We start from the raw sequence: 25,372 nt of genomic DNA, 5'->3' as shown, positions 1-25,372 counted from the left end.
GCACACACAAATGTATACAAAGGAAAAATGCTCATATGCATAAAATAAAGGGGATAAATAAAAAAATAAATAAATAATACATTCAAAACATTTCCTATGTTAAGTTACACTAGTAACTGGGTGAAGTGAAGTGGTGACACGTATTAAAGTTTGGGGTGCATATTAAAGTTGGGGTTTACAAAAACACAATATCAGTTCATTCCTGATTGGAAATTACAACATAATAAAAAACCAACCAAAATACCACACATGTATGGAAGACAAAGTATTCAAACACTGAACACTGCATAGTAAGAAACAGGAAATGGCTTATTCATGAATACTGACTGCCAAGTGGATGGATCTCAAGCAGAACTCAAATGATTTTAAGAATGTGTGGTATATCAGTTAACTGACATAAACAGCAAAGCCAGAAAAGGTAATCTCTACTGGTAGAAATGGGAATGTTAATTGTATCACACTAGAGAGGTCAAGTAGGTGGGAGCCAGCAGAACTGTTCTTTTGTCTTGAACTACATTGTGGTTGTGCAAATATGTACCTCTGTAAAGCATCCATCAAGTGGCATTTGTAAGGCGGGTATAACACATGATTATATTTTATAGCCATGGTTTTTCAAATTGAATAGTAAGTCTTAACGAATAGTCATTACAATGCTGTCTGCCCAGCATCTTCAAAGAATGATGCCCTGAGAGCCTTTACCCACTCATGTATGCTGAGAAACTAAGCTCTGTGGTTGCAAAAAGCATGGTCTTTGTAGGCTGGATTGCAGATATTGGGTCAAATCCCACCCTAAAAATGAAAAAATTGAAACATATCATATAATATGTCACATGAGAATAAACTTCCTCACTAACGAAAGGTAACTCTAATTTATAGTGTTGTGAGAATTTAATGAGAAAAAAAAAAGACTAAGAAAGTAATTTTGTGGATTTCCTGGTACATTGTATGTGATGTATCAATATCCGTTGCAGGTCATTATCATGATCACAGGTGGTGTTTCCCTGCCCTCTGTTCCACTTTTACCTGCAGTGAGAAAAATTCCGTGATGGGAGTGATGAAAAGATGTAGTCAGAAGTTTTCTCTGGTCATGCCTGGCCCGTGGTCCCACAGCCACTTATAAAATAATTACTCAGAGGCTTATATTAATTAGCAATTGCGTGGCATATGGCAGGCTTCTTGCTAGCTAGCTCTTATAACTTGAATTAACCCATTTCTATTCATCTATGTTTTGTCATGTGTTCCGTGGCTTACTGGTCTGCTGGTCTGTTGTTCCTTGGGTACCAGGCTGGGACTCTCCTCTTTGCCTTTCTTCTTCCTGTCTATCTTTTCAATTTCCTGCCTAGCTATAAGCTGACTTGCCATAGACCAAACGGCTTTATGTATCAACCAATCAGAGCAACACACATTCACAGCATATAGAAAGACATCCCATAGCAAAAGTAGAGAGGGAAGGAAAGAAGAGAGGGGGAGGGAAGAGGGAAGGAAGAGAGGAGAGGAATTCACAGTGTCTATGAGATCTCTTTCATTTCTGTTCCCAGCAGCTTCCTGCAGCCAAATTTGAGGCTGACTTACATGGAGGACATAACAAACTGAAGGTCATGTGTACACCACACATCCAGTCTGCCTGGCCTGCAGACCTTCTTAATATACAGGGTAACAGCCAGCACTGCTATTCTGCTATACACAGACCTACCACAGAGGAGCTGCAGGGCTCTAGTGGGTTCATTAGTGACTCCCTCACCCACAGCCCTCATGATTGGACCTGAGCTTGTCTCAAGCTCCAGTGTGCCTAAAGGCAAGAGGGAAGGCCGCATAGTGTCTGTCTGACAGCTGGCTACTTCTATAATAGAGTATTGATCTCCACCAGGGGCATCACCAGCCCTGCACACCCAGCAGTAGCCATTCAAGTCAGGCTTCTGTAGATGGCAAATCCATCAGCCACCAATTGACATTAACAAGCAATTACAATGCAGTCCCTGTATTAATGCTACACAGTGGTATTAGAGTGATTGCTTCAAGTGGAGAGAGAGAGAAAAAAAAAACCTCAACAACTCCAGAGTGGGTTTCTACAACTCAGTGGATGAGGGGGAGGCTAGACAGTCCATCAGAAAAAGTACTGGACTTGATTCAAAGAAATACCTGACTTGTGGCTCATTCTCCTCTTGCCTCTGAAACAGCTAATGACCCAATTAGCATTCACACTGTGTGATGGCATTGGGTATGCCATTGAGCGAGTAGCTGAAGAGATGGTCATTGCTCTGAGAATCTTCAGACAAGCCAAGGAATTTGTGCTTATAACAAGGATAGTGGCAAAGACATGACTGTGCCATTTTGGCAGCAGCAAGCTGTGAATGCTACCAAAGCTTGTAAAACAGGTAGGACAAGCCGAGCAGTGGTGGCACATGCTTTTAATCCCAGCACTTGAGAAGCAGAGCCAAGTGGATCTCTGTGAGTTCGAGGCCAGCCTAGTCTACAAAGCAAGATCCAGGACAGGCACCAAAACAACACGGAGACACCCTGTCTTGGAAAAAAACAAACAAATAAACAAACAGGTTAGACAATCAGAGAAATAGTATTGCAGCTGATCAAACAAACAAACAAATAAAAAACAGGGGTTTATCATAAAGCAAGAGAGAGAAGGAGAACAAGACTGAGTACATGCTCAAAAGAGAGGAAGCAAAAATAAGCAAAGAAAGATCACTGCATGTACAGCGGAGAGTATGGTGGGACAGTTGGGACTCTCTCTGAGGCCTTTTGATGTCGGTTACAGCATAGGACAAAGGAAGGAAAATACAATGATAATCATCCTCTCTTATTTCAAACAATAACAGGCATCAGGACTGAGACAATAGCATGAGAACTTGAGTTCAGTCTCCAGCACTCAAGTGAAAAGCCAGTGTGATAGCACGCTCTTGGGAGGTGGAGTCAGGTGACTCTTGGGCTCAATGGTCAGTCAACCTAGCCTAACGGACAAGCTGTCTCTGAAAACCAAGTAGATGGTGCCTCAGGAACAACACCTAACGGCAACCTCTGCCACCCTGGCATAAATGTATATGTATGCAACTCTATGTATATGAATATGCACATACACACAAGCTCGAGTGCACGCATGTGTACACGGGCACACACACATGTACACACACAAAGAAAGGAAAATAAATGAAGAACATGATTCCTAATCTCTCTGTAATAATCAGCTCACAAACAGTATTACTGCATATAGTCCTGGAAGGTGTAACTGTTCAATGTCCAGGCAGGTATTCATACAAATAAAATGATAATGTCATCTCATGGAATTGTGTAGTTCACAGCCATCTCTGCCCCATATAATTTTTAATTGTTTTATTGAAGTTCTTTGTATTTTAATAAAGAAATCCTATAATAACAAAATCTTCAGGAATCAGGCACAGAAGGCTTGAGCTTGATGTGGTTATATCATGGTAATCTGGGATCCAACACCCTTCCTTTTGTTCCACCATTTTTTTTTACAGTTCCCATCCTCTCACTTGGCCATTAAGATGGCCGCTTATCTGCTACCATCACTGCTGTACTGTAGATTCAAAGAAGCAAATGGACAAGAGGATGGGGTAGATGAAGAAATCCATTAGTTCAGGTTCCATTAAGTCGTTTCCCCAATAATCTCACATTACATTCCCTTGAACAAATATTAACAATAAGTTAGTGCTATGGAAGTTTACCAAATACTTATATGGCTGACCTGCTCCCCCATATAAAACAGGTTATACTGCTAGTTAAAATTGGGAAATATCTAGCTGTTCCTGCCACCCCAACTGGTATGGTTTCTACAGGCTTTATTTTGTTAGGTTTCGTATTTGGTGCATAATAATTATGCAGATTTATGGAGTACAATGTAGTATTCTGATACATGTATCTGCCTAATTCTCTACATCCCACTGTCATTATTCCAGTTGAGACCCAACCCCAGAGAACTAGCAAATAAAGTGATGAATGAAATAATTCACAGACAACAAGAAAAACAGTCTTTATCCCACCTAGAATAGCTTTTTCCCGCTGAGACCACCTTTAATTCAGAAGAAGCAATGATGTAAGAAGGGCTAATTTTTTCACTTCTCATTTGATTTAACGGTGGGAGAAAAGGGCATAGGAAAGAAAATGAACATTGCAGTAAATAATTGATGCTAACACTGCCAACAAAAATGAACAATGGGGATAAGAGAAATGGCAGAACCAAGGATGTTGTGCTGCTCTGTATCTTGATTTCAAATACATTAAGTTTGTAAGCGTGCAGGTATGTTTCATCATAAATTCCATGAACATCAAAGCCTTGGGACTGCCAGTCTACCGCTTACTAAGAGTATGTTCCTATCGTTCATTATGTGAAGACATGGCTGGAATGTTGGAAGGCCTATGTGGTCCTCTGCTACATGGTTTCCCTATGAAATGCCCTTGTTCTATATAACCCAGTGACCAGCCTGTAGTATCCCCAGAAATTGTTATTGCACCAACCCAACTTGAATATAAAGCCTGAATTGGTGACATGTAAAGTTTCAGTTGTGCCACATTGCCAGATAGAGTAAGACAGGTCACAAAATTTGTTCTGTCACTTTTCAGGCTTGCACTTCTGTTAGCCAATGAAGCCAATGAGGCAGATAGTTTCCTCAAACAAGGCTTTCATTTCAGATCCAGGTACCTCCACTGTAGGTGCAGTCTATGAACTTTCTGTGTGTGGTTTAGATAAATGGAAGTAATAATATGGAACTTGCACCATTTCTTGATGAATAAATAAATCTATGAAAGGGTCCATGTAGTTTGCGGATCTTAGGGAATGACAGTATGAGCCTCCCATAATATGCACAATTTTTCCACATGACATTTAAGATACTATTTAGTCAAGACTAAAACAATTGAAGTTAGCTATACACAAAACAGTAAAAGCTACTGTCTTTTGAGAAACTTATGTGTCTCAGCTTACCATATAAAGCTCACAACAAATTTGAGAGAGATTATTATCTTTAGAAAAAAGAAGATTAGGAGTGACCAAACAGCAAGTTGAATAGCTTAGATTTAAACCATTCTGCAGCCTTTTGGAAAGTTGCAGAATTATGAAGAACTATGAGAATTTTAGAAATACTGAAGAATGACTTGTAAATTCTATTTCCAACCTATATGTGGATGTTATACTCCAATGTTTGTTATAAGTAATCTATTGTACATTACAGTTGTAAGGATATCAAATTTGTCAGTACACCTTATACAAATACAATGTACTTGGAACTCACTGCACCTCTGTGTCTGTGATGTCAGTGTGATGATACAGACACATATTTGAGAGTTGGAAGTGAGCCAGTCATGGCTTGTAGGGTAACTTCCAAGTATCAGGCCCTGTTTAAACACTTTGTACCACACATCTCACCAAGGGCTTCACTACCTGTAATCTACTCTGAAAAATTTGTGAAGTAGATTGATAAGATCATACTCATTGTAAGATTAAGAAATATGGCTTACAGGTATTAAGAACTTACTGTACTCCCAAAGCCCCGTGCTCTATTCATTCCCCTCACTGACATCAAAGAGTTAGGTCAGGGAGTTTCTAATTTCATTCATTGCATTCTATTCTGCATATGGTTATTAATGATGGATACAATTTCCCTCTTCAGAAGTAATCATCAGTCAGAATGCACATAGAGATAACTCCCATAAAGAGACTGACTAGGGGCATTTTGGTAACAAAAATGGACCCAGGAGGCAAGACACTTAATTTTGGATCTCAAATTTGCCACTGACACAATGAACACATTCTTTGATGTTTCCAATTCTTATCTAAAATGTGTGAGTAGTCATTTGCCATTCAAAGGGTAAGGAAAATAATTTTAAAATACCATTTATGAGAAGGGCATTTCTTGGTTTAATGAGTATCTAATGATGCTATGGGTATTGTGTTAATTACTAGTAGGAGTATGCACAGATGCATATTTCAGAAGAAAATAAACATAATGATAATTTATGATAATTTGAGGCCCCCACCCCTCACCAGGGTGGTGATGTTGGCCTACAGTGTTGTGGGTGAGGGAGAAATGCATTTACCCCTCTCAGAAGGAGAAGGGGGACACCAGCTCAACTATCACCCAGGCCCAGATCCAGGGCTTTGAGTTGGCCCACCCCAACATCTACCCCATCTATGAGCTTCTGGAGCTCATAAAGAGGCTTGTCCTACAGCATCGTAGCCACAGGATCTCCATGACTCTGGGCAACAGCAGGTTATCCAAGAGGAGTCTCCATGAGGATCTAGTATTAATGGTATAGCAGAGGCTAGAGACCTTGAACCAGACTAATGACTTTTTACAATGAACACTCACAAGTAATGCTATTCGGATAAAGGGGTATATCTCCTGACAGACCACAGCTTCCAAGGCCACTATAACTAAGAAATGTGTGATAGAGAAGTGGAAAAGAGTGAGGAGTGATGTGGTACATGCATAGCAGAACTGGAGACTTAAAAGCTATGATGGGTATGAGAGAAGGCTGAGGTTGACAGAGGAATAGGTCATTGCCCAGAGGGATTTATGATATATTTTTATTTTTGGTTGGAGGGTTTACAAGTGTGAAAAGTGAAAGGTGGACATGGAAGGACTGGGAAATAAGTGAGGTTATATACATGATGCAAATTTCCCAAAGAATCAATTAAAAAATTATGCTGAAAAAAGATTTACATGTTTATCTATCTATCCATCCATCTATCTATCTATCTATCTATCCATCTATCTATCTGTCCATCTATCTATCTATCTATCTATCTATCTATCTATCTGTCTGTCTGTCTGTCTGTCTGTCTGTCTGTCTGTCTGTCTATCTATCTATCTATCTATCTATCTATCTATCTATCTATCCAGATAGAGTTTCTCAGTGTAACTGCCCTGGCTGTCCTGGAACTCACTTTGTGGACGAAGCTGGTCTCCAACTCACAGAGATCAACCTGCCTCTGCCTCTTGAGTTCTAGGATTAAAGGCATGCACCACTTTACCTGGCAAACAAAAATGATCATTTTAAGCGTGGTAAAAAGTGTGAAACATAATAGATGCTCAATAAATAGTCACTGCATCTTTTCGAGTCTCACTAAGTTGTAGCAGAAATCTTACAAGGTCTTATTAATAAAACAAACCTGAGGCCAGTTATTGGGGTGAACACTGGAAGATCAGAGAACCAGAATAAGCCACAGCTAACCTCACCTGGCCAACTTCTCAGGTGGTCTTGTTTCCTCAGACTGGAGGCCTCTGAGTCCTCATCCAGAATGGATCTCAGCTGAATTGCTGCTCAAAAGCCTGAATACTTAACCAAGCCAAATACTTAACCAGGCCAAATGCTTTCAGTTTCTGGACCTCACGCCTTATATACCTTTCTGATTTCTACCATCACTCCCTAGGATTAAAGGCTTGCTTCCTGGGATTAAAGGCGTGAGTCACCATGCTTGGCTGTATCCTTGAACACATGGATTTCTGCCTCTGGAATGCTAGGATTAAAGGTGTGTGCTACTACTGCCTATCCTCTGTGTTTAATATCGTGGCTGTTCTGTCTCTGACCCCAGAGAAGTTTATTAGGGTGCAATATTTTGCACCATACTAAGTAGTGGTGATTATGTGTTTTTATTTTAGTCATAACCAAGCAAGGCTTCCAGTGATTATTTGTAACCAGGCAAGGCTTCCAGTAGTGGGACTGGAACATCAGTCCAGCCACAAAACCTTCAACCTAAAATTTGTCCTGCCTGCAAGAAGTGCTGGAATAATGGTGGCACAGAACTTGTGGGAGTGGCTAATGAATGACTGGTCCAACTTGAGGGCCTGACACTGTCTGGATGGCCAGGAACCAGAGGCTGAACAGCCTAGAGACCAGGGATAAAACCAACCACAACTGGAAAGAAAAAAGAAGAAGGAAAGAAAAAAGGAAACAAAAGTCATTGAAATTATTCCTCTTGATATTCTGCTATACTCACAGACTGGAGCCTAGCCCAGTCATCATCAGAGAGGCTTCAATCGGCAACTGATAGAAGCAGATGCCGAGACCCACAGCCAAACATTAGGTCAACCTCTGGGAACTCTGTGGAAGAGAGGGAGAAAGGATTGTAGGAGCCAGAGGGGTTAAGGACACCACAAGAACACAGCCCACATCATCAACTAAGCAGGTTTCATAAGGGCTCACAGAGACTGAAGTCACAATCAGGGAGCCTGTATGGGTCTGACCTAGACCCTCTGTCTATATGTTTTCTAAGGTTCAAACAAATCTAGAAGCAAGTGGTACATATAAATGGCCTGATGCTTGCATTTTATAGGTACAAGGTGTCTGATAAGCAGCCTCCCAAAACTATACACAGGGCTAGAGTTTGTAGTATTGAGTGGTCTTCTTGGACCCCAGAATCTTCAAGGAGCCATTTTTTTTTACAGATATTCAAAAACGGGTGGGTGACATATGTCACACATGGAAAAACAGAAATGGGAACAGCCTTCAGCCAAAGTATTCCCAGAAACCAAGGCTCCTCTGTTCTTGGCAATCACATCTTCTAATGTGTGTTTTTTACATTGCTCTACTCAGAAAGTATGTTTTAATATGATTTTTTTTTCAACCTACATCTTACCACAGAGAAATATCGGGACATATTTGACATCTGTGGGCTCAGTTTGCACTAAAAAGGCATTTAAGAAAGACTTTAAATGAAAAAAGTTGAAAAGTCAAATGAAGAGGAGGCATAGTCAGGGAAGACAAAGCATTTTTGGACCTAGAGTATTATATCAGCTCCATTTCCATCTCCATTGTCGTCAGAAGATCAAGACCTCATCAAACCTGAGAAATAATTATTTTTCTCTAGGAATTCCTGAATGCCTGCTCCTGTCCCAAGCAAGGTATTCAGACTTCTATGCAAACATATTGCATCATCTTTTCACTTTACTAAGGCAGGTGCAATGATCCTGTCATATATACGAGGAATCTACAATTTAGAGGAAGGCAGAAGAATCATACATAGGTTTTTGGATTCTCTTCCCTGTTGTAACCATACTAGATGACAATGTTAATTGTCCATCACTTATTTAAAAAGGCCTTTTCCTCCCATTCAGGAAATAGTAAATCTATTCAATAAATTGAGAATTGGGTATTAAATAGGAAGTGATGAAACCCAGGCAGTCGGTAAGCAAAGCACTTTTGACATGTCTATTAACTGCAGTGAGAAGGCAGGAAAGTTTTTAGCAATATGACCTGAGAATAAAACAATGAGTGACAGAAAATGAGAAAGGAGGATCTTTCAATGATCTTGAAACTAGATACTTTCCCAAGCCCCACCTATGGTCAAACATAAATCATCAAGAAGTAAAGATGCCAGCTTCCAGGAAGTATCAGAGTTAAACTTGTATTGGAAAATGTGCTGGCCCTAACAAGCATGTCAACAATGATGGAAGAGTAAAACAAATCAAAGAACAACATAATGAAGACGTAAACAAAAACACAGTGAAGGAGCTGAAGAGGTAGATGGCTCATTGATAAAGGACTTGTCTTGAAAACATGGGGACCTGAGTTCAAAACCAAAACCCACATTTAAAAAGATAAAACTGTGTGCGGTTGCATGCTTGGAATCCCAGAGCTGAGTAGGCAGAGAAATAGATCCCTAGGGCTCAATGAACAACCTGCCTAGGCTACTTAGGGAGTTCTAGGCCAGTGAAAGGTACTATTCCAGGAAAAGTAATAGATGGCACCTGAAGAAGGACACCTAAGATTGTCTGTTATATACATATCTACATGTATATACAAATGTGCATACACACCTGCACACACATAGACCTAAATACACATAAACATGTACACATACACATTGAATATATAGAAAACCATGTTACCATGTTTTAAATCAATGGATAGTCTTTCCACAGCAGATCATAGAGAAACATATGAAGAACTATATTCTATGTGGAGTTTATTCTCTTTTGGCTTTCTTTTTAGGCATATATGTAACAAAGGTAGTTTTAAGTAGTTCCAAACTGTAGATAAAGAACCTATGCATTTACCTATTTACTCATCCATGCCTCCTCTTTGAGCTTCTGTACCTGACTCACACTCAGGGAATCTCTCAGGGATCACATCAGTTTGGTCTTTGCCTTCTAGTTTCCACTTAGGTTTAGTCAATGTGATCCATTGGCAGAAAGAATGGATAGCAGAGGGAAAACTGGCTTCATATTGTTCCAACTCCTTGTCTGCCAGACCTTAGAATGAATACAATATTTCATTAGAAACTGTAGCTCCCTCAGGGCAGTTCTTTCCCAGAATCTAATATTTAATGTCTGTCCTAGCTTAGGGGATTTGCTATAGGATAAAGATGCTTTCCATCATCTATTTGGGACTTAGAGGGTACTTTGTACTTGACTTTGGAGGTAGTCCTCAAATGAGTTGAAATTATGGGGGCCATTGTGGTATAATAGTGTATTTGGTGTGCTCTGTAGGTGAATTAGGTGGGGAGAGGAGAGATCTGGGTATAATTTTTAGGTTTATGACCCAAAAAAGGTGTTAGAAGCTTGACTTTTCAGTGTATTAATGCTGGAAGTTTGGAGCTGGTAGGAGGAATCTGAGTCACAGATCTGGAGCTGTTTGTTATGAGTGTATTAAACTTGCTATTATGAGTAGAATGGATTGTTGTCAAATAAATTTGCCCCTTGTACTTTCTTTCTTCCACAATGCTGTATTGCCCTTTTGCAAAGTGCATGTCCTTATACCTCCTAGCTTTCAAATTCTTGAATAAGTCATGTTTTTCTTCCTTAATTACTCAGTCTGTCCTATTCTGTCACAGTGACAGTAAGTGGGCTAAGACATAGGCTTAAAGTGATAATGGCTTACAGCAGTTATTGATCACGGGATGCTTCAGTGGCCCTTGGAAGCCTCCAAGACTCTGGCCACATCTTGGCAAGTAGCTTTTCCATTGAATTTTCCTTGATTCCCTCTTTTGAGTGTGTAAGCTTATTACATTGGGATGGACCCCTCTTGGGCAGAATCCTTACTGATGTTGGATATAGGGCACAGAAGGGCTGAGAGGCTTGGTCAAGAACACATAAAGACAGTGAAACAATGTTAGTTTCTATGATAAATAAACATCTAAATCTCCGTGACTTAAAAATACCTTCATTTACTATTGCTTAATTTCAAACTAGAGATTCCCAAATAGACAATGGCTCTCCTCTAACTGATGATTAAACCATTAGACTTCTCCCATTTCCAGGTCCTGCTATACTCAACACAGGATTTCTGACTTCTCCATGCTCAGAAACAGGCACCCAACTTAGAGAAGGGAATAAATACAGAGGATTGAACATGGAAAGCTGTACACCAGTCTTACCATTCCTACTTAGCATGGCTGGGGCTCTGCTGCAACAGAGGCCCATGGGGCTTGTTCCAGGAAAATAAAGGGAAGTTTAAGAAGAAAGTGGCAAGTCACTACATCAGGAGTAGGTATGAAGACACAAAAAAAATCCAGTGCTGTCTGACTCAAAGACACAGAAAAGCCTTTAGTTGGTTGTTGCATTCTATATATTTAATATGAGAATTGAATAAAAAGATTCTGTGCTATGAGTTTGAAAGTGAAGGGGAGGAAAAGGTGGTTTTGAATATATATACATATGTATATGCATAGTCATATAGCTATATGCATATATAATATATGTGTATACACACATGTGCATGCATATATACATACATGTGTATATGTGTGTGTATTCCATATATACATATAGAGTAATATTTACAATTAAATGGTACATACACAATTATGCATATGTATTGTTCATTGACTTTGGAGGACCATATTACCTGGAACAACACGTGTTTGATGAGATAAAGACCTGTTTACAAAATCTAAGGGTAGTTTTGATTGTTCTCTCTGTTCCTACCACACACTGAATTGGGGACCTGCTCACATATAACCAGCATCTCTTCTCTAACCAGACTGGAGATCTTACTTTCCAATTGCACCTCTGTGGATTTCTCTCCGTTGCGTGTGAGTTTTATAGCATTAGTTCACACCTTCTGAGAATACAGCTGCAGTGGGACTTTTTGCATGGATATGTAAACCTGAAGATTCACTACTCAATAAGTATTGACCTGTTGACTTTGCCTTTTTCAACCCTGGAAGCATTTCCAGTGATCCAGGAATTTGGACAAAGAATAATTCTCATGTGAAGGTAGCTTTCCCCTAAATAAGTACTCTGGAGAATTCATGTGAAAGTAAGCAGACTCAAATGTTATTTCAACATTTATTAAAAATGTATTCAAGCTTTACATCAATCAGTAAAATATAATGAGCTTTAAGCCTGGTTATCTCCACAGTATTCTCTCCTGTTGTTATACCGCCAAAATGAATGTGAAGGAAAGAGAATCCCAAATATCTCATTATTCTCATTTTGCTTTAATTAATACCAGTTATTCATTGAGTGGGAGCCTCTGTACCCAATAAAGTCCTTATCTCTGTCCTTAAGCATCTAACCTGTGATAGGTAAAAAGGGAATATATGGTGTTTTTAATTTACTTACTGATGAAAATAAATAGTATAAAGGAAACCCAAGTTGGGTGCTGTTATAAAGTATGCTGAACTAGAGGTAAAGCATGCTACCTTAGGTAAGCGATCAGAAATTATCCCTTTGAGTAGAATCCTACATGTTGTAGCATTAGCCACATTAGGGCATCAAAGAACAGTGTCCACTTAGGTGCAAAGACCTTGCAATCAGAATACCTTCAAAAATAGTGTGATGCTATAATGGCAAGATTAGAAGTGAGGTACAAAGGTAGTCCCAAATTGTTCTGTAGCTTACAGGGTTTACAGGCCAACACTACAAGAGTTTGATTTGTCCTGAGACTAACTGAATACTGTGTGGGTAGAGAGTGAGCAGAGGAAAGTCATGCTTTGCTTTGTCATGGGAAGACTAGTTGAGAGACAGGAAATAGCTACATGGACTCTATGCTTGTAGGTGGAAAAATGTTTAGATCAAGAGTACAATTGAAAGTGGGACTGTGAGGACCTTTTGATAGATATGGCATGAGCTGTGAAGGAGTTGTAAATAGTCCATAAGTACCTCAAAGCTTGGATTCTTGGCAAATAACCAAAGATTTATGTTATTAATTTTATAATTTCTAACAGAGGCAACTGGAAGAGCTATTCTGAACTATTGTTTGAAAACTTTCAACTGCACAGCTAAAGTTTTCAAAGGTCTACTGTAATCTTGGGTGAGTGGAAATGAACTATGAGTCCTATCTTTAAAAAGACTCTAGGTCTAAGGAGAAATCAACGATGACCATGTTGAGAAAAAGCTCACATGATTCTGAGAGTGAAGGGAAGAACAATGAAGCTACTACATGCACTCAGGAGAACTTCTTGCCTTAGAGGTCATCTTTATGAGACTTACCTTCATCTAATTCATTGGCCTGTTTACAGCAAGCCAGGGAGTTTCTCTCTACTTGAGTCTTTAAAGTCGCTGCTCCCTGTGTCTGGAATACTCTTCCCCAAGCATCCACAGAGTCTGTGCTCTCTTTTTCTCCAGTATTTCAAATGCTACCTTCTTAGAACCTTATTGTGAGGCAAATTAATTAACCAAGCTTCGGTTTCTCCACTTGCCAACCATGTCATCTGTCTCAGTTTATCCTGTTGGGGAGAAGATCAACTTATCCCTTAGATTTTTATTTGTATTGTATAAACAATAACTCTTTTCTAAATTTGACGTCTAATTCTATATTTTTTAGAGTATATTTGCCTGCCTAGGTTAAGTGTCCATCTGCCTATAAGGTTACAGTTTTTAATCTCACACCACAGTACAGAGAAGCAAGGTTAATGCTTAGTGCCTTCCCGTGGGCTCCTGTAGGTAGATTCTCCAGCCCTCATTATCTGTAGTCTGGAGAATGTCTAACTCTAACCTTTAATCTATGCCAAGTCCTAGAAGAAACTTGCATATCAGACCTGTGTTGAATAACAAGGAAGATTACCATACTTCTGAGAATGAAAACATCAAAAGTAGGTAAGATTAGACTAACTGCTTCAAATTGAAAGAGAAATACTGCATTTAGCAAGCTGCCTGGAGTGAAGGGCTCTGAGGCTTTAAGACGTCATGTTATTTTATTTATGTCTCTCAACTTCACACTTTTGTCTTTCCCTTGTGGTTTCAAGTTGGCTGTCTCGTCTTGAAGTATTGCAATTCCATATATCCCAAGTTGTGTATTTCTCTTTTAATGAAGAAGAAGAAACTTTGTCTGATGACTGTCTTTCTGCAGAAGTGGCTAAGTCAGCACTCATCTGACTCATTCAGCCTGCATCATTAGAAGCAGGTAGAAAGAAAACTGACTTGGGGCTGTCTATTGAATGACAAAAAAAGAAATGTGTGCCATATCCAAACTAAGAAGTCTGAACAGATTATCTCTCCTGGTAATCCTAAACAAATCTGTGAGCAGAGCCAACATCTAAGATCTCACAAATCTTGGGTTCCAGAACACCTCTTGAATCAAGCTGGCAAGAGAATGCAACAGGTCAGTCAGATTTCAGGGACTACTGCCACTACCTCACACATTATACTTCCACAAATTCACCCTCCTTTCCTGAGTCTTACATCCCTGTGATTACAGAATGCCAGAGCCCACTAAGACATGGAATTCCACCCTCAGCTGCAGCTGAAAATTCTGCCAGTCACTGTTAGTGGATACCTCCCCCAAACAGATCTCTGATTCAGTACTGAGCCATGTCCATAGACTCCTGACTTGTCTAGAGCTTCTGTTGATAGAATCTTTATATCAAGGACCCAAGGGTTCAAACTTTAACAAAATAAGTTTATTCCTAGTCCTTCAGAAATTGCTATGCACACTTCCCGGATAGATATGGGAATTATCAACTGAACAGCATGACAGTGCAGAGCATATGTGACTGTTTAGTGCTTGTCCCTAAATTAAACACTTATATCACCCCGTACAAGACCCAGGGCACATCATAGAAAGAGTATAAGACCTGAAGACTGGAAAGGAGCTCTATGAATAACTGTCTTGGTTATTCTGTGTATGGTGTTATTACTATTATAATCACAAACACACAGAGCATATAGCCATCTACAAAAAATAATAACCACGTGACACAGGAGCAGGAATGGATAGGAAGAAAGCAGTCAGCAAGGATCGTAGAGGGATAAGAGAAGACAATGAAGATGAATATGATCACAATACATTCTATAGAAATATGTAGTCATCAAAACTTTTAAAAAGTAGGTTCACAAACCAACTCTAGCTCCACCCATTGCTGATGCCTTATCCTTCTCACTTAGCTCTTCATTTAGGAATATTCCAGGAGTCCTTTTTTTTTTAGGACTCATCGTCTTCCTATGAGTAATAACTCCTACAAGGGGCGAGTCAGAAATGCCCTGACAAGAAAGTCTGGCTGCCTATCAGAGGAACTTTTCACTTTTTTCCTCTTGCTCTCTCCACTTCCGCCTTTCCTCATCCCCCAGGGAAAATCTAAAGATGGGTGTTGAGTTTAGTCACCCAGGGTAAGCTGTTTTGACTTGTCAACAGTAAGTACTGCTCCATCCTTCCTTATTCTCCATAACTGATATGCTAGTATGCTATTTCAACACCACTCTCTGAAACCTCCATCCATTTTCCAAAGGCAGTAGTACAGGTCTGTCTCAGTACTCCTATCAGCCCAGCCAAGGCTTTCTGGGACACTGAAAGTGAATGAGACTTCCAGGCATCCACTCCAGCTCTGGGATACAGGCCAACTTGTTCGACAAGCTTCTTATTCCCCTCTGTAAGTGAGGGTGAGAATGTCAACTGTATTTAATTGTGATTGAAAAACATCATTGAGGTGAAAGGCTTAAAATTTAAAAGGCATTTACAAGGATCTCTCTCTCTTCCCCCTCTCTCTTTCCCCTTTTCTCTCGTGTGTGTGTGTGTGTGTGTGTGTGTGTGTGTGTGTGTGTGTGCGCGCGCGCGTGCATGTGTCCATCCTTTAATACAAATATTAGCAAGATTCTTCTTTCTAAAACATGCTCAGTCTTGGACTTGTCAAAAGTCAATCATGGATCAGGGAAGGGACTCATGGGGACCTAGGACTGCCTGCTAAGCTGGTGGGTACTGGTGGGTTATTGTGGAGGAACAATCATTGTCTTCAGTCATATGCAAAACAGTGAGCCCATTAGCCTCCATTGATTAGTCCCAAACCTATGGTCACCCAGATATTCCTGGCTAGAAATCTGTGAATCACAAAATATAAAAAAGAGAAATGAACGTGGAAAAAGAACTGTAAGGAAGAAGAGGAGTTATAAGGATGAGAGAGAGATGAGAGGGTGGGAGTAAGAGTAAAAGAATACTATATGTGTGTGTGTGTGTGTGTGTGTGTGTATGTGTGTGTGTATAATATATATATATATATATATATATATATATATATATATATGAAATTGACAAAAAAAATTTTAATCAACAAAAATACCTAGTCTTAATCTAGGTGGTGAATACATGAACAAAATTTGTAGTGTTCTTTCTGTGTTCCAGAATGGGAGACAGATAAGAAGCACATATATGACAGGTGTCAACAAGTGTTGTGAAAACAAATAAAGCATGGTAAGGGAAGTTGTCCTGAAGGAATCAAGTGCAATTTAGACAGGATGATCAAAGGGAATGTCTAAGAAGGTAGTGCTTGAAAGGCAATAGGACAGGAGTCCTATGGATGCCTGGAGAAGGGTCCTCCAGGCAGTGGAAACAGCAAAGTCAAAGGCTAAGATAAGAACAGGATTCTGGCCTGTTGATAATGATAAGAGATCAAGGCTAAAGCAGAGAGAGCAATTGGTACAGCAACATAAGTCCACAGACTTAGTTGAGGGCATCTCACATGGGGCTTTGTGAGCCCCATCAACAAATGAAGTTGCTTCTCATGAAGGTGAAAAACCACTGCAGATGTGTGAACAAAGAAATGTCAAACTTTTCTCATGCTCTCAAGCAATGACTGGCTGCTTTCTGGAAAAGGAACCATATACCTAACTGCAGAAGTCAAGAGATTCAGAAGCCAATGAGGTCACTCATTGCAGCAGATGAGGTCAGAGGCCACTATGACAATTGGCTAAGACTCTTGGTCACGATGGGTTAGAATAGTGGTAAGGGGAGCTGGGAAAGGTAATTGATTAAGAATACATTTTGAAGACAGTAGTCAGTTCAGTTATTGTTTGGATAGGTCTGTGTACGAAAGGACAGAGTCCAGGTTACCATTATAGCTTTGACCTGAGAGTCTCCAAGAATGGAATTATCATATACTGGTTTAAAGAAGGCTATAGAAGTGGGGGAGAATCATAATACATCCCATAAGTATGTCATTGAGAGTGTAACTCATGGAAGGCATGATGCTAAGATTTAAGATAACAGTGACAGAATGATGTCTGCACTCATACAAACCCAGATGCACAGGTATATTAATATAGTCCTACTGGTTTGAGAAATTTTCTTCCTAGGCTTCTTAGAGAAGACTGCAATCAGCTAGAGTGGAGAAGAGATGTTTCTGAGCTTATGGCCATTGTGAAAAGATTTTCTGTCATATTCACATTTGAGACTTCCCACTACTGTGCAGACACATCACTTACTTGCGTATCTCTGGGACAGAGAGGGGAGAGGATAACCTCCTGCCTGAGCCCAGACCTTACTTGTTCAGACTCACAAACTTCACCTCAGGCTAATTAAAATCCATTACTCTTTTCTCCAAGGCCAATCCAACAGGAAACCCCACAACCCTGATGACATCCCCCCCATACTACCACACTTTTCCTAGAACCCTGCTCCTAGGCTTCCACTTATATTTCCAGTCCCACCTGGTATTTCATGAAGCATCAGTACCTATCTTGTCAAGTTTGATTTAGAATTTTTTACATGTTATTATTTATGCCCAATAAGACTATGAACTCCTTGAATTCAGGAATAACACATTATTCTGGTTTTTGTATCCCCAGCAAAACATAGTACACCACAAATTGTTCGGGGATTAAATCATAGATGACCTTGGCATCATCTCAGAGAGGATGATTGGAAAGATAATTGTCTTGTCAGTGCCCAGATGTCAGCCTGACTCTGGTTAAACACCATGACATTGAGGTCCAGAGTTATACTAGGAAGTCAGTTTGTTAATTCCAAGGGGAGGGAGAAATAAACCGAAATGTTGAAGTTGGTGTGGCCTGCATTGCTGAGTTTCCTTCCCTGGCACTTAGCCAGAGAGAAGCCAGGCCATGACTGGAAGTCATTTGTTTCATTTTATTGCTATGAGAATTAATTCTGTGGGAACCAGGAAATAATGGAATTCCTTACAGAAGAGCATAGCTTCTGTGAGAGGAATCATGGCAGTATGAATTGTCATTTATAAGGAGGGGAGTTATTTCTCCAACCTAGATGGCCTTATGACACTTCCCATATGCTTTATAGGATTAAAATCTGTCTCTATATAGAATTGTTTTACTAGCCATTGAAATTTATCAGATTATGCATATTCAGGTACATGCACAGCTGCGTATACAGCTGTGCTACCCCCAAATGTGGAAACACCATGTACAAATAGGCATATCGTGTACCTATACACATGAGAGAAACTTATACGATTCACTACTCTAGGCTGAAAAAGATGCCAAGTAAATGATATTGATCACACACAAGGCTATCTGCCCAAGGCAGAGCCCAAAGAAGCTAATTTTGGTTTCTTCTGGTGAAAACTGACCTCCGTGTTGATTTCTGACCCAACCAGGAAAGTTTGAGGAAGGACCTGACGTTATAGAAACAGTCTGAACCCGATCTAACCAGATTTGCAAGAGAGATGAGTGGAAATATTCTACAACAAGAATAATCAAGAAACAGAAGTACTTAGAAACTATAATAATTTCAGAGATGACCATACACACCACACACACACACACACACACACACACACACACACACACACTCAATCAAATTCAGCCTAGCAGTACTTAGGACCAATCATTCTCTTCTTCTGGCATGTTCTTCACGATATGAATATGCTTTTCTGTAAGTGTTGGAAAGAAGGAGAACTTGCATCCTAAATCAGGTATGGTAGTCAGGTACAACATGTGTTCATACTGTGTTCCTTGCAACAACCTCATGTGCTGTGTGTTTTGTGCTACAGATGAATAAACCTAGGCTCATTGAAGTTGGTTGAGTTGATTATTACTAAAAGGACCAAAGGGAGTCGGCAACTGAAATCAGAGTTAGCGCTTCTTGTACAAACTCCTTCTGGTCTCTTGGTGAGGAAATGTCACTCGGCAACTTTGATTTCCCTATGCTGTTGCTGTGGTTTGCACATTGGCCACATATCAAAAGCACATGATCATGTCAGATGCAAATATTTAATCTCTGTCTTTGGGTGTCTGATTCCCTAGATACAGTATGGGCCCTAGGCATCTGAATTCTTGTATCAAGGAAACATCAGAAGAACGTGAATGTTGCCAGCACCGAATTCATATAAAGCACATGAAGTAACAGGTATTTGGTGGTCTGATTCTTGTCTCTTGGTGAATGTTTAGCTCAGCTTCAGAGAATAGACACTTTAAACACTTTGATACTCTGCTTTGCTTCAGGATTGCTTGAACTTAGAGGGTAAATGTGAGGGTTAGCTTAGTGGTAGACTGATTGCCCAGTACTGGCTTTAACTCCTAGTACTGAAAGAAATACAGAGAGTGGGGAGGGAGACTAGTGGGAAGGAGATGGAAGAAGAGGAGAAGGAGGAAGGGAAAGAAGGAAGAATTTGGATAGCGATAGAAAAACATGTTGAGCCTCTCATGTACCTGAAGACTTGGGCCAAGGCTTTTAGCATCTCAGAGCCTCTTTTTCTCCATTGGTATTGTGGGAATTAGAGTAACTACTCTCTGGAACTATTACAGAGTTCAAAGAAGACAATAAGTATATCTTTACTAGATACCTTATGTCAGAACTAGAGGTGAAGATGACAGTGTATTCATGCAGGCTGCTTGGAGTCATATTGCAATGCTTTGAGTCACTAGCTGGGCCAGATAGGGGAGCTCCTTGATTTCATTGTGCCTTAGTGCTATTATCTACAGAATAAGAAATGACAATAGTACCAGCTTAGAGACTATTGGAAAAAGCAAATAGAACAACGCATTACATGCTTGATTCAGACCTTGTTTTAATATTAATAAGGATATAGCAACTGTTAGCTAGTATTTATTAAGGGTGTAGTATTTTATTTGTTAAGAGTGTGAAAGCATTTATTGAAGACCCTTCCAAGATCCCTCTTCTCCTTTATGTCTTATTTCACATTTACCAACTATTTGCAAAAAGTATTGTCGCTTTACCCATTTTATAGGTGACAAGACAGAGTCATCAATCTTCCCTGGGTTTTATAATCAGCAAATAAGGCATTGAATCTTAACTCAAGTGGATCCAGAACTTAGGAACTCTGGCATACTGCCTTCCAGTACATCTCGGCCCCTTGTGAACTCAATGCAATCCACTCTACTCTTCTAGCTGTAGACCTCTACAAAGTAGGAAATGAGTCACATTGTACCTCCCACTTTTCACAGGGTCCTAGTGATGTTAAAAGATAAAGTTAAAAAAAAAACTAGAGAGAGGGGAAGGGAAGAAAGGGCATATATACTTTGGAAGCTGGTCTTAAAATTCTGGAAACAGAGGAGAGGGTGGCCAGTGGCAGGTTCGTATGAGTACATTGATTTGATCACATTTCATTCTTCTCCAGCCAGCGCTTTAAAATGTCTCCCTGGAGCTCTCCTGAGAGGCTGTGGTTTGCATCCTGCTGCTGAAGGATGGCAATGAATTCTGCTTGCTCCGAAAGCCAGACTGGAATGATTGCACTGCAGTGTAAGAACAGTGGGGCATTAAGGAGGGTAACCTCAGCCTCAGAACAGGCTCTACACAGAAGGTCCTTGCAGTCTTAAAGGCAACACAACCCCACCTGCCACCTAGAAAGCAAAACTGAGAAAGATATTGAGATGATCTGGTAGTAGATCAAACCCCAGTCTTCTGGGTGGCTAGCTCCAGGCTGTTGACTCCTAATAGGGGGCCATTTCTCATATGGCCGTTTTATATCACAGCATGTTGGGGAACTCCATTTAAAGCTGTCCTATCAGCAGTCTCAATACTTAAGATTCTGATGTCCCCATTTCACATAGATTTCTTTGAAACAGTGCCAGCCCTTCCAGTAAGCATATAGCATGGAATGGTGATTTTCAGAGTGTAGTCTGGTGGAAACAAAACCCAGACATGTAAAATTTGACACCTTAAGTACCCACATTCCCTGTCAGTTCCCACTCATTGCCTCGCCCCCCCCCCTTCAACACACCCATAATTTTATTCTCAGGAAAACCACAACCAGCACATACCAGCAGAGGCCAAGTTCCCTGGCATCAGCCTCGCTTTTAAAAGGGAGACATAAAAATTGTCAAGATCTATGGGAGTTTCTAACACATTAGAGAGCCTCCAAAACTGTTACACCAAGTATAATATTATCTTTGTCTTTAGGAGACTTTTTAATTGGTTCCATGAAAGGAGTTTGCAGGTAATGAGTTTTAAATAAATGATAATATTCCAATACTCTGACTGGCCAAGAATGTAAATGTCTTTTGCCCTGACTTCAGTAAATGTGAGTGTGGGAAAGAGGCCTGTGTTAAAATGTGGGCCTTTCTGCAAAAGGCAAGATTCTTGGATTCTTGGACTTAGACGTAATGTATCCTGGCTTAGTTTCAACTACTGAATGACAAGCACAGTACTGGGTATTGGTAAATGTGTAGATGGGGTGCTCATAATAATTAAGCTGAATTAATAATTAACAAGTAAGTTCCTCAACCATGAATAAGTGAAGTTTTTGCGCATTAGTCTAAGATATTTGTAATTCCTTGAATATAATTTGCATCACTGGGCCTCAAAAACCTTCCATGCAGATATATGATCAGGAATGCCCATCTTCCCTATCTGTCTGGAGATGGTCATTTAGGCTGATCACAAGCTTCTGATTATTTTTTTCTTCTGTGCTTATAAACTCAGTCTTAGATGTGGACTTTTCTGTTCTGCTTCTTAGTTCCTATTAAATGAACAAATAAAGGAATGACATAAGACTTAAAATACACACACCCCAGATAGTGCTGGGAGAGATTGTGCAATATGTGCATGCATGCATAATAATCTTGCCTTTTGCAGATTTTATATATATTTTCTCTATATAGATATAGATATAAATAGATATAGCAATACATGATATAAATATACATATGAGAGTGGGAGGGAGGGAGAGAAGGGCAACCCTCTATATTATCATTGGCAATTTCAGGGATACTATGGTATGAAGAGATAAGAAATGCCATAGCATATTACAAAGGCATAAACCACCTATTGTAGTCAACTACTCATTTGTGAATGAGGGAAACATGTAATACCTGATAGCCAAAGATGTGATCATGAATGATGATATAAAAAAAAACATTGATGAAGAGATACCATGAACAAACATGTCATCAGGCATACAGTGAATTCTCTAAAAACAGCAGTCAAACTGAACTGTACTAGGTAGGAATGCTCAACTGAATGAGTTGAATTGAGTTCAATTCCAATGATTTCATAACTCTGATAGAATACGGGTTCCATAATGACAGAGCTCTTATGTGTTTTATTTTCTGCTATCTCTTTTAGAGCCCAGCACAAAGTAAATCCTAAATGAATTTGAATGAGTGAATGAATGAATGAACAAATGAGCAGTCATACATTGAGTCGTTCTGTTAACACAGCAGTCCAGATGCTGTGTAAAGGAGTCTCTCAGGATGAAATCAAGTGATTCAGAAGCCTTTCCAAGAAATGAATGGATTCTGCTTGACCCATGAACAGGAGAAAGATAGAGCCTGAGCTTAGCATGCCATCTGCACTGAGGAATGGAACAGAAAGTCAGACAAAGGAAAATGGAAAGTCATTATTCCACAATGACTGCCATTGCAACACTTGGGATGACAATCATCCTTCCAGGCTACATAACTGAATGTTGTAGTACTGACAATAATAGAATTGTCTGTAACATGAATTGTTAGAAGGTCTTATTAATAAAAAACAAACTTGGAGCCAGGTATTGGGGTAAACGCTGAATGATCAGAGAAACAAAACAAGCCACAGCCACCTCACCTTGCCAATTACTCAGCTGATCCTGTTTCCTCAGACTCGAAGCCTCTGAGTCCTCATCCAAATGGATCTCAGCTGAACTGCTAAAAGCTAAAACTTTAAAAAAGACTCTAGTTCCTGGTCCTCACACCTTATATACCTTTCTGCTTCCTGCCATCACTTCCTGGGATTAAAGGCATGTGTCACCATGCCTGGCTGTTTCCAGTGTGGCTTTGAATTCATGGATCTCTGCCTCCTGAATGCTAGGATTAAAGGCATGTACTACTACTGCCTAAACCTATGCTTAATATAGTGGCTGTTTTGTTTTCTGACCCCCAGATAAGTTTATTAGGATGCACAATATATTGGGGAACACAGTATCACCACAATTGTCTGTTGTCTAAATACTTTAACAACAACAAAAAAGCCACATAAAATTGGAAATTATACCGAGGGTCTGGATATTGTATGTTATTGTCTTGTGTTTGAATAGTTTGGCTGCTGAGGAAGGAACAACAGCTTCTAAGAGACATTTGATTATAAATGTTGCCAGATTAATCCAACCTATATATTTTAAAATTATTTTGACTTCAAATTTTAAGTCAAAAAATATGTTACTTTTGGGAAGGGGTTATACTTTTGTTTCCTCAGGAAATGAGAGGCTCTGGATTCATCCTGTGTTAAGAAAAATCAAGTTTGATTGAGGAAGATTTCCTGAAAAATCTGACTGCAAACATAAAGAAATAAACTACTAAAAGAACTACTAGACATGTGATGTATGTTTTACCTTCTCAAACATAAAACAAAAAATCATCTTTGGCTGACTTGTATACAATGCACAATCTATATTTGTACTAAAACAGGTATGTATGTTACCTTTAAAAGATTGTATAGTTTCACAGCAAGGCGACCAGAGACCAGTGAAAACAATGGCCCAGGTCATCAAACATCAAAAACAGCTTCCAGACTGCTGACTGAAATGATCCAATCTCACAGAATACTCCAGTCAGGACTGGATCCATAATCCCAAATTTTCTCATGGTCCCTCAAAGATTACCAGTGCCCCCAATCAGCAGGAAATAGTCTAGAGAACTATGCCTATATTCCCCAAAATATATCATGGATATTGTCATTGTTTAGGGGGATTGGTTACAAGTTGTTATGGATATGGTGATTAAAAAAGCTAAACAAAGAAGATTAGATTCAGGGATCTTGTTCTGAAAAGAAAAAGGGGTGTATATAACTGATAGGATAAAAGGGTAGATTATTGAATCTACTTTAATCCAAAAAAAACAACAATTATTCTTACATATTTTATGTTAATATGGATGTTGGTTTATTGATATGAATTTAAAGTTAATTTCATTACACTGTATGTTTATTTCTATTCTTGTTTAAGGTATTATGTTTATGCAGCTCATTTAAAAATGGAATATATAATTAAGAAATACAGATTAATAGTTATCTATTATAACAAACTTATAGTCATGTTAACATATCTTTTCCAGACCATACAGAGATGTATTTCACACAAAGAGATAACCTTCAAACACTTCAAAGACCTACAGAATATGGCATTTAAAATGTTTTAAGAACAGACTTTTCTCAACAGTGAGACACGTCTCCTCCTGATAGCAACAATAACTTAAAGGAGGATGATAGACAACGAAGAAATTCCATATGGATTTTGTTTTCTTTATGACAAAAGCTATCTATGTACTCAAAGAAACTGCCCATGCCTCAGTTGCTGACAGTTACTGTCAAAACTGGACCAGCAGGACGCAAGAAAGGTGACTGTCAAATTTTGCCAAGACAAGGTAGGACAGTCCTTAAAAATTCCCTGCTTCACAAGAAAGTCTGTAGAATATGCTAGGCCTATATGCCCCAACATTACAGAGGAACTTTAACTGACTGTCCAGGCAGCCTGATGTTCCTGTCATTAGGTAAGATTTGTTCCTTCTGAGGTCTTTGATAGGCTAGAAAGTTAAACTAACAGTATTTTTTTAAGTTATGTTAAAAAGGTAAATTAGATGTGAAACTTTAGACTCATAAAAATAAGATAGATCATAAAATATTTTCTCTAATTTTGCCAAATAAAAATAGACTAGAGATTGTAACTGTAATACTTACTTAATAACTGTTTTTATTACACAAAATTTTACTATGTTAAAGTTAAAACCTTTCTTTTTAATTAGACAAAAAATGGGAAATGCTGTGGAACAATCTTTTTCGAAAC

This window comes from Peromyscus eremicus, chromosome 20, assembly GCF_949786415.1.
Source record: "Peromyscus eremicus chromosome 20, PerEre_H2_v1, whole genome shotgun sequence".
In the NCBI taxonomy this organism is placed as follows: Eukaryota; Metazoa; Chordata; class Mammalia; order Rodentia; family Cricetidae; genus Peromyscus; species Peromyscus eremicus.
The sequence above is the reverse complement of the archived record's forward strand: the minus strand, read 5'-3'. Positions refer to the sequence as shown.